The following is a 16,331-nucleotide window of genomic DNA, read 5'->3' on the forward strand; positions in this document are numbered from 1 at the left end:
GATACCCAGACACATATGGACTCTTTCGTAATTATAACCATTGATTTCTTTAACAGATATATAATAATAATAATTGTATATAGACCACAATTATAATATTACAGTTCGTATAACAATGCATTATAGTTTGCAACTACTGTAACCTGCTTGCAACAGTACGTGTAAAGAGTTATATAGGTTATAAAGCTATATATATATATATAATTATATAGGCACATGCATATGCAGCAATAAACCCATGCATGCACGGTTACTACAATATACAATTACACACTTGTGCATGCATCAGTGTTACAATGTTGTGTATAAGATACGTATTATTAATATGAAGCTCACCATCGATCGATAACAATATAATACAGTAAAGATCTGCCAATGATGCAATTGCAGAATGCATGTATAGTAATTATAATGCTTAATACCTTATGATAAAATAATACTATATACACTTAAGTGATTACACTAAGGTTATAACCATATGTACTATACACTAGTACTCTGCATATTATGTTTTACAGTGCATGATATACCTGTACACAGTACATGCTGTTGAACTTGCAATCACTCTTATAAAACACACATAATATTATCTGCCCACACTGTTGTGCCAGTATATTACAGCATAACAGATCTATTATATTTGAAAAAGTACAACTACGGCATGTATTGGTTTAATTTGCATCAATATAAATACACTTCTATCACATGTACACTGAATATGTATACACAGAATGTTTAAATATGCAACATCGTAACTGCTGTATTGCTGTTTGATGCAGTGCTGCAGTAAGAGTTCCTTTCCATGTCTCCTTAGAATGACCTGTTAGTTATACTTAATGGCATACTCAACTGCACTGTATATAAACTATAGCTTACCTATGTAAAACAAGCATCAATGGCCTGCATCACTAAACTGTTGAAATCCCATCATGTCACTTTAATCTATTAAATAAAATCATGTGGGTCACTAACATCCACCACCATGAATAAATTGAATATAGACATGCAGTTACTACATATGAACACAATACATGTACAGATGTACATGCACAGTACAGAACATTTTGTGTAACATTTGACTTTCAGAATAGAAACATCATGCAGGATTTTAAAATTATGAGTTGTCTATATATGCAGTCCGTTGGGATAACTATAGCTACTTTTCTCTGTACTGTAACTATGTTACAACAATGGTTACATAGTATCTAGTAATCATGCATTAAAACCAAACAGGGGAATTGGAAGCAGTGGAAATGGAAACTGGAAACAGAAAATAGAAATCGGAAAAGGTCAAATCTTCATTTACATGTATACACTAGGGTAAAACTCTTGCTTAGTTGCCACCTCTCAAAAACCACCTCATTACAAAGACCATCTCTGTACAAAGACCACCTCGTTACAAAGACCACATTGCAATTAGGTCTAGAAGATGCCAAAGGCATACTTAATGACCTATAATGACCACCTCTTTACAAAAACCGAACGTAATAATGAATTTGTATACAATCATCATAATCCCAACCCATTACTATAGCCAGGTATACTCCAGGACCTATACTATAATGTGTAAAATATGTACACCCCAGAAAATTAATGATGTATCTCCTCTTTATGACCCCATGGTAAGATCAATATCATCCTCCATATTTTGGTCTGATCAGACCATCTGTACCATAAATCAGTTGGTTGGTTTGTAATGGATATTCTCATAAAGTGTTGTAAACTATAACTGTATCAAAGAAAATGCAGTCTCAAAAGATGACCATAAGTACCTATCATTTTCTAGGAGAGTTAGTGAATAAGTCATACATACAATACATGTTTGTAGCTTAGCTATGAAATCTTAAGAAGTGGTCTTTGTAAAGAGGTGGTTATTGTAAGGAGGTAGTCACTGTAATGTTCTTGGATATAAGTGTGCCTTTGTCATCTTATGACCTTGTACAGAAGTGGTTTTTGTAATGAGGCTGTTTTTGGGAGGTGGCCACTAAGTAAGAGTTTTACCCTAATATACATGTCATGAAGATTTGACTTTTTTCCGTTTTCCATTTCCATTGCATACAGTATATTCTTCCCCTGGGTGAAATGGTAACAAACAAGGACATGAAACCAACTAGTTATAACCTAATTTATAGTTAGCTAATTTTACAAAAAGTAAGTTGAATGGGATATAAAGGATTAGTTAATATTTCTACCCCTATACACAAGCTATTACTTCAATATATTTTCACAAAAGTTTCAGGTTATATGTATGCCAGCTAATTTCACTTGGTGAACAAATGGCATATGCTGGCTGATGACTGTCTTACACATCCTAAAATGGAAATAAAGTCTGTTTATATAAGAAGTGCCTCCATGCAGATAATATCATATACATCAGACTAGGTACTCCAAAAGATAGTATGTTTTAATTCTTGAGTATATACATTTCTCACAGAGTTTGGGATAGCAAGATGACTAGTTTATTGTGGCCACGTGTACACAAATTACTGTGGAGTTGTGGTCTAATTCCTATATGGTGCAACTGTAGTCACACCAATTAACTACAACTCCCAACTCAGCATTTGTTTTTGATATTTGTAATGATACTCAGTACTTGTCATGTAGATCTTACAACAAGCAAACATAAAGTTTATGGATGTATACCCATTCACTTGACTGGACTTTTGGATTACTGCACTAGAGTACTGGGTTGGATTACTAGAATGGACTACTGGACTCACATTAAGTTTGCTCAAGTACCTTTTCAACCATTAAGCATCATTAGCGATATACATGTACACCACATTCTCGGTCTTGCATATTAGAGGCACATACAAACTGTAGTCTTGTCTATTCAACAGTATGAGTGCATAATTAAGAGTTTAAACTCACCAAATGTGCGTAGTTTTTCACTAATATGTAGAGCCTTACCTGCATGCCTGTTAAATAGAGTGAGCGAGTGTGTGTGTGTGTGTGTGTGTATGTGTGGTGTGTGATGTGTGGTGTGTGATGTGTGGTGTGTGTGTGTGTGTGTGTGTGTGTGAGTGCGTGCGTGTGTGTGTGTGTGAGTGCGTGCGTGCGTGTGTGTAATATCAGGCCAAGTGGCTAGAGCATCAGCCTGATAATGGAAAATTAAGGTTCTATAGGTTCGATGTCTGGTTACACCAATTGATATTTTGGTGTTTCCTTGAGCAAGAAACTTTACTTACATTACTCCAGTCTATTCAGCTGTTCAATGGGGACCTCACAGCCTGGTGTCACTGGAGAAGTAAATGCCAACTGTCCATGTATCACATAGTGGGTGAAGGTCCACATGGGACTTCAGGTGCCCATACCTTCACCTGCGAGACATGGTACAACCTTCTACAGGTTACTAGTCCTGTGAAAGTCTTTGAGATACTTGTACGTAGTGCATTAAAACTTTTTGATGGGATATTTGGGCTTGACTGCACCTACCTATGTACCAGTAAACCATCCATACCTGATAAATTTCTGAAAAATGCTCTTTGTTTTTAGCTTGAAATTACAACTTATTATGATTTTCATGATACCAACATTTGTATACAACTACAATATTGTGTTATTATACTGGCTATTGGTATATCAATGATTACAATTTGTGTAGAAAGATTGAAGGTATAAATATTGTAGTACGTTGTGGAAGAAAAACTGGAAAATATTTTATAACATAAACATGTTTCTTACACAACAAAAAGCTAAGCAAAAGTAAGCAATGGTGTTATATTAGTTTAGCTTTCTTTTAGAATTAATATGGTGTAGTATAACATTGCAATAAAGATGGTTCAAAGCTTCCTCTTTATCATGGTCGATTTATATGCTAAGGGATACTTTGAGACCATTACTAAATGTCCAGACTCTGGATTTTACAGGTGTCCACATATGATTAAGTGTCTATTATTAACATTATTAACAGGTTCCACTGCTAGTTGATAATCAAACAACAAAATGATTTGTTACGTGGAAACCTGTTAATGTGGACAGTTGGGAGGTCCCAACTTCACCCATAAAGTGATCTGGAAAATCAGTACGTTTAAGTATCAGGATATTTGTGCTATATCACTCGTGAGCTTGGGGAGAGAAGCAGCTTACAAGAAAAACCATGAGGCAGGGCTGATCAAGTGGCTCATAATAAATAAATGAACACTGCATGGGGGCTATCTAATAGATTTCTCTATAACATGCTTATGAAATTGGTTTTTAGAATTGATGATTTTACACACAATTTGCATACATCTCCTGTTCATTATGCTTATATCTGGCAACATAATTTTGCAGTAACCTGAGTTTATACCATCATGCTATTTATTAAAGACTGGTACTACTTTGACAGTGATGTATACAGCATTTGTGCATGGCAAGTTACTTAAACACCTGATTTAAACTAGCTAATGATCTGCTGTGATCTAAATTTACTGTACGTATCATTTGATATGAAAGACAGGTTCGTATTTGTGGGTACATTCTACCTGTTTGTGTATAATACAGTATATTGATTTTAGGTGGTTTCTAAATGTTCTAAGGCAAAGAGTCTGGATGTTTCATTGTTCGGATACAGCACTTTTCTTAAAGCGAATGACCAAATAATATACCACCATATATGTACAAATTTTTGAGGTACAGTATGTAATTTTCGGGATCGATGAATTTCATGATTTTCGTGGTTTTATTTTGAGGATCAGTCATTTCTCACTGAGGTTATCTATTAGAAAGCATAGAACTAACCTTGATAATCATTAATTTTCAAGGATGAAAATGTCGCGGAAAGCAAAGCAACTGCAAAATCCATGAAAATTATGTCCCTTGAAAATTTGTATGTGTACAGTAACCATGGAATGTACAGTTCTGCTAATTCATCCTCCAATACGCAACCCCAAATGTATAGCATATGGCACATGATCACAAATGATGACAACCAAATTAACTTCAACTGTTTAGTCATTTAGGCCAGGTGTGCAAACCTGGAGCTGTTGGAACCACAATTAATTACAACAAAAGCAAGGTGAGAAAATCCCCTCACCTTGTCTTGTCTACAAATTCACCAAAGGGAAGCCACATCACCAACAGATGTTGTGTTATCAGGCCCACAATAAGGATTTCAGCAGAATGCACACACTCACTGAAAGCAGACTTATTTTTGTTGACTAAAAAAAACAAAAGTGTAGGAGCCGCTACTTTACACATGCAGAATCATAGCCATGTTTACCTATTTATGCTAACAATTTTGATTCATACCACAGCTGCAGGGCATCATGTATATTTTTATATTTGCTGTTGGTAGTATTTAAAAGCATTATTGCGTGGTTGCTACTTATTGAATAACTTCTGTGCTGCTCACAATCATTGGCAGCACATAGTGTGTTTAACATCGTCAGCTACTGGCTGATAGAAGTGCCATGTGTGACAGGTGTCATAAGTTCAGTAACAATTATTGTTCTCACTATAATGCTTCCTTACTAGCAACATAGTGTAGACAGTTATTTATACTGATTATACAACAAATGACTGAACAGCCATAGATAATAGAGCTGAACTTTAAATTGCTTCTAGCACAGCAGGACTCAAGAACACATTTTTGACACAGTATCACTGCTCTTTAAGGTGTTTGGGCACATCTTCTATGATAAGTTACAATGTTGTGTCAGTTATATTTGAATTGGTCAGGTCATCTGACTATTACACATGCAGGCCTCCTTTCAGGTCGCCTGGCCAAGCTGGTTTAGTATTATTTTAGACAACATCATACTCATTTAGAGGTTTACTAAATCACTTATCACTTTCACATGCCCACTTAGTCACATGCATGCCCTCAAGCAATTTTGTACATGATAAACTATTACAACACAAAGACAAACTGCTAATCTAGTAGTCCTTCAGTAGCACTGTTATACTGCACTTGGCATGCTACTGCCTCTAGTCTATGATATTACTAAATTACTTTGTTCTCCCTAGTCTGGCAGCGCCCGCCCCTTCGCTTTTAGAGTAAGGGTCTAGTAACCGTAGTATAGGGTACTTGTGCTACTACCACTATAGTGGTAGAGCCAATCAAATTGCAATATCCAGTTTAAATAAGTATTTGTGACATAAAACGTGTAGTTTGTATCATGAATAACACATAACCATAGTTACTGAATTCGGGATAGTTGGAAAGCAGCTGATACTCTCCGAGCGAGACTCCAAGATATACACGCTGTAGACCTACGTTGAGAAGTATTAAGTTTTGTGCTTTCTTTGCCGAGTTACAACAGCCTGAAAACAGGTAAATTATTACGTCACACGCAATTTGAAACCACATTTGAATTCTGGTAGCACAAATACCGTATACTACAGTTACCAGACCCTTACTCTAAAAGTGAAGGAAAGGGCGCTGCCAGACTATGTTCTCCCTTGGTCTTGGTGCCTAACTATTAGTTCTATTCTTCTTACCATGTACGTATTATTAGTAACAAACTGTGCAGCCCAATGATGATATATTTTTAAGTTATCCACTTGCATTGCGAATGCATCAATGGTCAAGGCTATAAAATAGTGGGTCAATGATCAATGAAACAGAGTTTTAGGCCCAAACTATACGTAACTGGAATCAAGTTTACAGAATTATACATAGCTCACAAGATGTAAGGATCTCCAAGAAGATGTTTCAAAGTTTAAGCATCAGCAGACATTTCATTGTGCATCTAGTATGCTAGAAATGTAGGTCACATCAATATAATATGTACAATTTTATATAGATTACATGGCACAGTGGACTGTTAACATGTAATTTGGAAGGTGATGGATATTAATTTACATGGCACAAGTTCTCTATGTCAAGCAAGGAATATGATTCCTATTCATTACCAGGGTATATTGCATGTATAGAAACTTTTGAAGGAAATTTCCACTTGTAGAAAATGTCAGATGTAGCGCTGGGACTGTAATACTCACAAAATTTCAATATATAATAAATTATCAACAATCCTTTTCCATACTACAACACCACTTCAAAATCACCACCCTGGACTCCTTAAATTGAATAACATAATTGAATAACATGCTACTATATATACTTACTATGTTTTTGTACAAGTAATTTTATTTGTATATGTGACTATACCCCAGATGCAAAAATAAGGCACGTGGGCACAAACTACACACCATCACACAACAGGTCATATCTTATTACTAGAATAGAATAATATGTATAATGTTAAGAGTGATGAAAGTACAAAAATGTAGGCCAATATACATGCTCACATGTCCTGTTTTCACACACATCACCATCTTCAAAGGGTATATGCTGCATGTAATGGTTGTGACGCTGTGGGGAGTGCATTGCCTGATATGTACGCACGATGCCCGAGGGCGTACATATCAGGTAATGCACGACTTACAGTGTTGCAACTAATATGTTACACTTCAAAGTAGCTTTTTAAAGCAGTTCTAACCCTTTCAAGTTACTTTTACAGTAGTTTTAAGCTGCTAAATTCACTTTTAAGTTAAATGCCTTTGATGTGGTTGAGGGTGCCTTTAATGTGGTCTGGAATTTGTCCAGGATCCTCTGTATTGGTTGAATATATCATTATTGTTACTATATCGAAGCTTCATATTAGCTCTTACTATAACACTAGTACTTACCATGTAAGGTTTTCAAAATGTATAAGAAACCTTATCACCATGAGACAGTTTTGATTGTGGGATTCGGTTGGTCTCAATTGAGAGCCACAGGAGGCTCAATTGTAGGCCACAGGAGATCACTGAAGCCCACAATGTAAAGTGGATGTTGGTTATATAGGTTTCATATACATTTTACTACAGTATTCAATAGTAAGAAGCATTAAAGCTGTACAGTTTGTGGAATGCAGTAATGAGTACTTTGCAGTGCGACATCTAGATGTTGCACTGCTAAGTGTGCCACATCACATTTGTAGCATAAAGAATTCCTTTGATCTGAGGTGTGAAAGTGTTACATATGGGAGATAATATTTACTATTAATATCCACTTTGACCACACACTTTAGTCTATGCAACTTTGCAATCATAGATATAGTTGTCTATGATTGTTTTATTGTTTATTGATGTAACTACAGAATTACATGTAAACGACTAATTTTGAAAACGAAAATTTATAATTTCATACAAAATAACAAGGTTTTAGTAGCTTGTACCTAATTCTGAATAGAAGGGTTTTAAGCTAGTAAGGTCCGAAAGTTTAGTACTAGAGAGATCCTCATCCCCACAACCAATGCATGGGGCATTTGGGACAAAATGCACCCTTCTCCTTCCCTTTGTGGAGGAGTCATATATCTTTTAATTGATTCAGAATTGCTAAACTTTCTCAGGCCAAAATCAAGTGATCACTCAAGAAGTACACTGTATGCATACCATGACCATTTATTACAAACTCACCTTAAATCAAAGTCAAATGAGCTGCTACACAGGCTTACAGTATAGTGGGTCCTTAATTAGGTGGATAATATACAATAAATAAATAAAACTGTTACCTAGCATCTTACTTAGCTTGTTTGTGACCCTCTCCTTGCCACTCATGGATCCACCCCTGCCCCCCCACCTTGACAAACTGTCCCCCACCCACCCTTCAGTAGTTTAAATCAAAGTGCCTTAGAATGTATCAAAAGCAATCTTAGAAAGTCTAAAATACAAAAAAATTCCTAGAGCAGCATGTACCTGAGAATGCCCCTAAAATGCAAAAATTAACTGGCAAGTTATTCGCAGATACTTGAGAATGCACTAGGAGCAACAAAACACAGCGGCATGTTATTCTCAGGTACCTGAGGATGTACCAAAAGCATTCCAAGAGTCTAAAATACAAACATTTCTGGTGAGCATGTCCCCAGACCTAAATGCACACATGGATCTTTACACTACTGCCCTCCCCCACTCTCATAAAACCTTCCTTTGCCCCCCCCCCCCCCCCCCCCCCCCCCGACTAGATGAAGGCCTGCTATTGAAGATACTTGTTTGTGCACAAGGTACAGTTAATCTCATGTACAAATTTAAGAGTGCTGCAACTCACAGATGAGTGACACTACAATCTATTGTGTAGTGTGATCTTCATCCTAGGTCGAAATCAATGTCAAAAGGAATTTTTGTAGTAGCTCACAGGACAACTATAAAGTCACATATGTGTTAGAAATACAATGTGAATGTGAGTTTTATGAGAATTTGACTAATTAAGAGTTAAGCGTCCTTTTAATGTCAAGGCCTATTTTGCACTTTGACCAAGAATGAAGATCATAGGCATAGTCATAGTACACAATACTTTGGAGTACCACCCCCTTGTATAGCTAACGGTCAGCAAATCCACAGTATCTTAAATACACAACCACATACTGATCACAGCATTGTAACACCGCAGGGAAGTTACTGGTCATGGAGATAAGGTTTATGCAGACTAATCCTTGCAATTGGTGTACTGAGGATTGAATCAGTACATAGGAATAATGCACCTATCAATGCTTTGTACCACTACTATAAACACGAGTAGAGGTGGGGGAATCAGCCACCAACCTTTCCCCAGGTAGTGGGGCATTTAACCACAGGTGATATCTTGTTGAGCTTTATCGCTCTCAGTCTTTACTTTCAAACACTGAGATTTATTCTCACATTAAGTTCTATCTCTTTTGCATGCAAGGCTCACGTGCTGTCTACTAGATCATGTATGTTAAAAGATATGTTGAGTGATGTAGTTCCAAGCCGAGCATGAAGACCGAAGACCACGGGAATAGTAGGGGATAGCAAGACCACCAGGTAGTGGAGATTAGAACTTTTAATGTGATCTCCACTTATCCCCATCTCTGCCCGTGTTCATAGTAGTGGGGAAACATTGATAAGTGTATTATCTCCAAAATGAAAGCCTATTCAAGTCCTGACTCACTACTATTTAGTTATGCACAAACCTCAGAAAATGAGGATGTCAAGTGCATCAAAATAGGACACATCATGTACATGCACGCCGACCACTCTGGCCGGCAATCATTTCACTCACCAGGACTCAAGCAGGAAACTTGGTAGCTACCCATCCAGGAACGTATTTATTAAGTTATTCGTGTTGACATCAGTCTCACATCCTTACAAGATCAGTAGCCCGGGCCGAGAGCCAGGCCACAATCCATTACTAGTATGCACGTTTCAGCATCCGACGTATACTAAGTATACGAATAACTTCTACAATGAGTATACTGGGGCGCACTACCAGTTGTCAGGTATTACCTGAATATAGCATACCTTTAAAGCCAGATAATTACCTGATGATAACGCGTGAACCGCCTGATGTATGCGTTCCTAATGGATTGGAAACGCCCGTTAAATTATTTTCCTATCCTAGTTACGGTGCGCCAATACATTGGGAAATTTGTTGAGTGACTGTTTGGCTTTCTCTCGCTTGTTTGAAGGCCAGTTTGAAGGCGTGGACATTCCTTTTACATTGTTTATTGTGTTGCGTTGTGTACTGAACAAGAACACAGCGTGTCTGTGGGCACTGGGAAAAATATTGTTTGCGACAGGTGACAATGGCAGGTACGCACCAGCTAATAACTCAACAGCAGTACTATTAGCCAACTTCTTGTCACCGCATTTACACAACCAAAGAAATGTGTGATACATTGAAATAAATTTTATGCTACAGTACTGCTCAGCTTGAGCTAAACAATAGCACAAAGTAGTGCCTGTTTTCTGACGTTTTATCGAAGCAGTGGAAATATACAGCGGAGCAGTGAATATCTAGCTAGCCTACTACACTCTACCTGCTACAAGTGGTGTAAACAGCAACGAAGAAACAATGGTACACTTTCTGTTTCTTCAGGAAATTTGCACAACCGTTTTGAAACACCATATTTCACCTTTGAACCTGAATTTTCTTACACTGTTGTTTACTGCTCTCCAGCGCCCCTACCCAGTCCAGCCTCCAATTAGTGTAGGTGGTAACTGACCCAGCTGTAAACAATAAACACTAATTTGCTAGTTACAAGAACAGCGAAGCCCAGAGCATCCTATTCAAGAGAGCACATGTCAGAACAATGACAAAATAATATGAATATAACGTATGTAACCTCTTCACAACTAGGTGTTTACTACAAATGTTTGCTTCTATTGAGGGGAATTGTCTTCTTTTCGGAAAATAAAAAGTGGAACTGACAAAATTATTGAGACTAGCCTTGACCTTAGTGTAATAGGAATTGCTTGTAAATCTTTAAGAGGTTGCATTGTACAGTACAGTGAAGTTGAAATTGAGCCCCATTTGTAACCAATAACTGGTGAGCAGTTCATCCTTGCTTCATCAAACACTGAAGATGGCGCTCGTCTAGATATTGCTACAAATGGCTTTTGGGGAGGTTGACATAAGAAGACTTATGTTGATGTACAAGTTTTAATCCCCATGCTCCAACTAACTATTCCACCAATGCTAGGGCTGTTTATAGGAGACATGAAATGTCTAAGAAGTGCTCATATGAGACTCGAATATGTGAAATAGAACACGGTTCATTTAATCAATTGATTTTCTCAGCTACAGGAGGAATGACAGACAAAGCAATTGTGTTTTATAACCACCTTGCCTCTCTCCTTTCCAACAAGTAGGATACACATTATGCTTCCATAATGGGATGGGTAAGGTGCTGCATATATTTTTTCCCTTTTGCATTCTACCATCAGATGTTTACAAGGATCTAGATCTTCTAAGAGATGTTTTGGTCAATCTCTAACATCACTGCCAATTTAAGCTGAAACCAGACTCGCTTCATTAATATATGTACGTTAGCTTCATTTGTAATATGTTTCTGTGTATCTTCTCTTCAAAATATTCACTGTTGCCAAAAAAATTATACGGTAGTAACAGTACTAGCACAATAACGTTCTAGCACAATAACGTTCTGCCAAGAGTACACGCCCTCAGTTCTGCTGGGTGTACACACATTAATTTTGCAATAATATGTGTATAAATGTGTACTGGTTCTTAAACTGATGTCAACTGTAATAAAGCCAATGTCTCAAAGCACAGAAACAAATTCAAAATTAGCCAGTGATTTGCAGCAAGCAGAGATATGCACATTCACATACACAGGCAGACAGACAGACAGACAAACAGACTGATACACACTACCAGACTTAGCAGCTCCCAATACACAGATACATACATACATGTATACAGCACACCAATACTTACAGACAGTCCAATAAGCTCTTCAAAGTAATGATGTAAAGACTAGAGAATAGGAAACATAACAGCACAACATGACAGGCTTAACTTACAGTATTCTTATCAGCAAAAGCCTCTGAGGATTGGTACAATTGAATCAACAAGTCATCACGAGTCATCTCCAATTCACTAAGACTACAATGCACGCATAGCATAAGATACAGTATACCACCCATTGGGTATACATTGTCATGTTAGTATACACAGGAGCTGATAAGCACCAAAGCCTTCTGCGCTTATAAGCTCCTGGTATACACAGTCACACATTCTATGACCTCTAAAGATGTAAGTATGTTATGTACAATAGATCATGTACACAGTGCTTTCCCTATGCACTTTTCAGCTTTGCATACATTAATAGCAACTGCAAAGCCTCTTACAGTAGAATTTGTCTTATTGGCCACCTGTATAGAGTAGCCACCTCTTAAGTTTGAACAGTGCAAAAGCACATAGGTGATTGGAGTTGAGCAAGCTTTAGCACACTATTTTCACAAAGACCCTTGGAATTACATATACACTGTGGGACCTCTCTAGAGTAGACACTTTAAGATCAATTATTAGTGTATTAGAAGGAAAGGTTAGGTATTATAAGTTTGATTAGGGATCATAGGGAAAAAAAAGTTAAGAGCCACATATACACTAGTGGAAATTGTTAATCCTTACTTCAGTCTATACCCATGACTGAAATAGGGATTAAATGTCAACTAGTATATCTGCAGGTATATACTGACTGGTGAACTTGTGCATACCACATCAAAAGGAAGGGGGGAGCTTTGTTCTGGAAGTGATACAGCATTTTTTATGAAGAATAGTAGTAGACAGCCCCTCTGCAATCAATTTAGTCACCACGGAAATATGGAAAATTCCCGGGGAAGCCGTACTTGTGCTACCATGAATTAACACCTCACACTGTCAACATGTCAAGAAGAAATGGGACACAGAGGAAGACAAAGTGAGTCCATGATCCAGCATAGCTTTCAGTTACAGGTTTCTGAGTCTCTGCTTCACAGGCTTACTGTCCCTAGAGGGATAGTTGTCTAATGATGCGTGCATTGTACATGCTGCGGTATGCCAATAGCAATGTCGAACAGTGAATAAAAATCAAGCTTTTAGCCTCAGCCATTATTAAGTTACGCTTGTTTGAAGGCATTAGTTAGTTAGTCGGGCAAATGATTCCACCAAATAAAAAAATTTTAAATTCCATAGCAACCTACAGTATCTGAAGCATTTTTGGTCATTCTGGAGACACTTTTGGGCTTGTAACCAATACTACCAAGGCACCATGAGGCTATCGTGAGGCTGGTTTCTGATCAATACCTTTTTCGTGAAAAGGTGCTAACCTCCATGATCCCTTAGTCACTACTGTACTGTATATGATGATGTAGAGTTGTATGTGGACAGAAAGAAGTTACCCCTCTTTCAAAAGTAAAATACTAGTGACACAGAGTGGATAGAAACAATCATTTGAGAGTGGTTATATTTCTAACACATAGAAGCCAGATACCATATCACCGTACACCATATAGGGTATGTTTCTATTCTAAAGCACCACAAAATGAGAACTACGTATTACAGTATATGAGTGTCTGTAGGTCAAAACAGAAGCCTGTTTCACTACACACTAACCAAGTTAATCTCTTGTACAGTACATAGACACATAGAAAAACATGCCTCTTCTACCATTCAACAAGAATCACATACATGCAAAAAATTCTGTTAACTTAATGTGAAACCACAATGTGTAATGTAATATCTTAGCAGTCAGTACTACAACGTCAAATGCATAATTATGTCAGCTACTATTAAAAGCCATTACACTACCAAACCACACCGACTGACTTGTTTGTAGCTGATCTCTATACAGGTTACTTGTTTCTAGCTGATCTCTTGAATTCTCTTCAGAGTGACTGCTCTATTAGGATAACTGCTCTATTATGCGCTTATCAAAGTTTTGCCCCACCTACCCCCATGCATATCCAACAATTAAGCGACTTTTAATAAAAAAAATTTTATTGACAAGATACACGCGTCTACACTGGAAGCAGGTTTTCAAGGCTCTGTTATGGAGCGCCAGATAACTTTTTAACCTTTTCCAGGTTCTAGCAGGAATGGCGAGCATGACATCTACTTTCACGTAAAATGTAACAGCTTAATACGGCCTTCTTCATGGTACAAAGTAGGGGGTTTAACATTACACATAGAACCATTGGCAATGAAAATATTGGCTCACCCCAACAATCCAGGCGCGAACTTTTTAACGATTCCAGGTTATACCAGGCTAGATCTATCCTTTCTTGAATACTTCAGCTAGCTATACCGTTCGTGACGAACGTTTTACACGGTACAAATAATTTTATAAAAATCACCATCTCAATCCAATAGTCGCATACCCCGGCTAAGCACTGATTATTAGTGACGCGCGCGCTCTATTGCGTGGGCGAGTTGCAATGGAAAAGCATTCCGTTCTTGAATGTTTAATTCATCAACTTTTCAATGGTCAATAGTCCTTGTACATCATGCTAATAACTGTTTTGATTACGTGATACATCTTTGTATTTTGTACATGTAATCAAATAAATATTTTTTAAAAATGGTCATTATAAAAATTTCAAGTTAGTTGTTTGCAGTTCTCCAACATATAAACCTGTGGAAAAAACAGTCACATTTAAATTGGTGAATTTAAAAAATCTTTATCACGCACACACTACACACACACACACACACTACACACACACACACACTACACACACAAACACACACAAACACACACTACACACACACTACACACACACACTACACACACACACTACACACACACACAAACACACTACACACACACACACTACACACAAACACACACACACACACACACACTACACACATACACACTACGCACACACACACACACCCACACTACACACACTACACACACACACACACACACACACACACACACACACACACACACACACACACACACACACTACACACACACTTCAATACATATTCACATAAAAATAAAACACTACAAGGTATGGTAATGGTTGTTTACATTAGTTAATTTTGTGGTGCGCCACATATAGCAACAAGGGAAATGTGTATCTGTGATCAAGAATTTAATTTAGATTGAAATATCATAATTAGTTGGTCACACTATCTTTGTCAAGTAGAGATGAACTGGCTTTTGGTAAAAAGCGAGGGGTAGCCAATGCCTTGGGACTCTTGTATGCTATGTGAGAAATCCAATCAGAAATACACAAATATATTAGAAACCAAATCCTAAATCCAAAATCATGTAAAAATAATGGAGAAAGTAGACAATGATCGATCATGAATAACTAGAACAAGATGTAGATCAACAACTGTACAGGTAGTTACTAGTTAGCAATCTCACTAAATGCTTTTAAAAATACATAAAGATTGGGAGTCTCGTACACACCATTTGGGTGCTTGCGTGGGCATTGGCAATCCCTCTGGTACACCATTTCTGTGTTTTGCGTGGGAGTTGGCTACCCCTCGGGAAAAATAAAATAATGAAAGACTATACAGAAGCTGATCTGTACAGAAGATGAGCTGTACAGAAGATGAGCCCTGCACAGCTACGAGGGCTTCTTTTTACAAAGCATACACTCACCTTATTTGCACATTGCCCAATCGTCATCATGGACGCTTCCACCTCCCACCGTGCACTAAAGTAATAGAAACAAACATCATTAAATAATATAAGCATTAATATTATTATAGCCTAACACAGCAGCACAATATTACAGCATGATAAACAAACCAAAGTATTTATACAGAAAACTATGTCATAGACATTTAATCGTCTTTGAGCAAGGCCATTTTAACGAAGGCGCAAATTGGGCGTGGGCGTGGGCGGACAATTCATTACATTCTTTTTGCCGTTTATACCTATCACTGGCAAACTAATGCATATACAGTATCAAAGAACGTATATATTTAAACAGTTGTATGATACTTATAGACTGTTTTTTCACTGTCAACCACTTCTTGTGTGTGGGCGGCCCGCTGCCCCACCCACCCCCCCCCTATATGATATATGTGCTATACAGGTGAGCATATAAAAGTTGCTAAAATTAACAGGTTTTTTTAGAATCAGTTTTATTTTTAAACTTCT

At 37.4% G+C, this 16,331-nt stretch overlaps 2 long non-coding RNA genes across 2 annotated transcripts in view; both read right to left on the reverse strand.

Moving 5' to 3' along the window:
- Positions 1 to 585: 585 nt before the first annotated feature.
- On the reverse strand, positions 586 to 10,238 carry LOC136250390 (uncharacterized). The gene is made up of 3 exons (XR_010698514.1): positions 9,986 to 10,238; positions 877 to 942; positions 586 to 820 (listed from the first exon to the last, which is right to left on the reverse strand). It is a non-coding gene; the product is annotated as an uncharacterized lncRNA (long non-coding RNA).
- A 3,952-nt stretch (positions 10,239 to 14,190) lies between these two features.
- The window catches only part of LOC136250391 (uncharacterized), a 110,734-nt gene continuing 108,593 nt past the window's right edge, over positions 14,191 to 16,331 (reverse strand). The window contains exons 2-3 of the long non-coding RNA XR_010698515.1: positions 15,828 to 15,882; positions 14,191 to 14,837 (exon numbers count right to left, since the gene is read on the reverse strand). This is a non-coding gene — a long non-coding RNA (uncharacterized lncRNA). The remainder of the gene's footprint in view (positions 14,838 to 15,827; positions 15,883 to 16,331) is intronic.

This window comes from Dysidea avara, chromosome 3, assembly GCF_963678975.1.
Source record: "Dysidea avara chromosome 3, odDysAvar1.4, whole genome shotgun sequence".
Lineage (NCBI taxonomy): Eukaryota > Metazoa > Porifera > Demospongiae > Dictyoceratida > Dysideidae > Dysidea > Dysidea avara.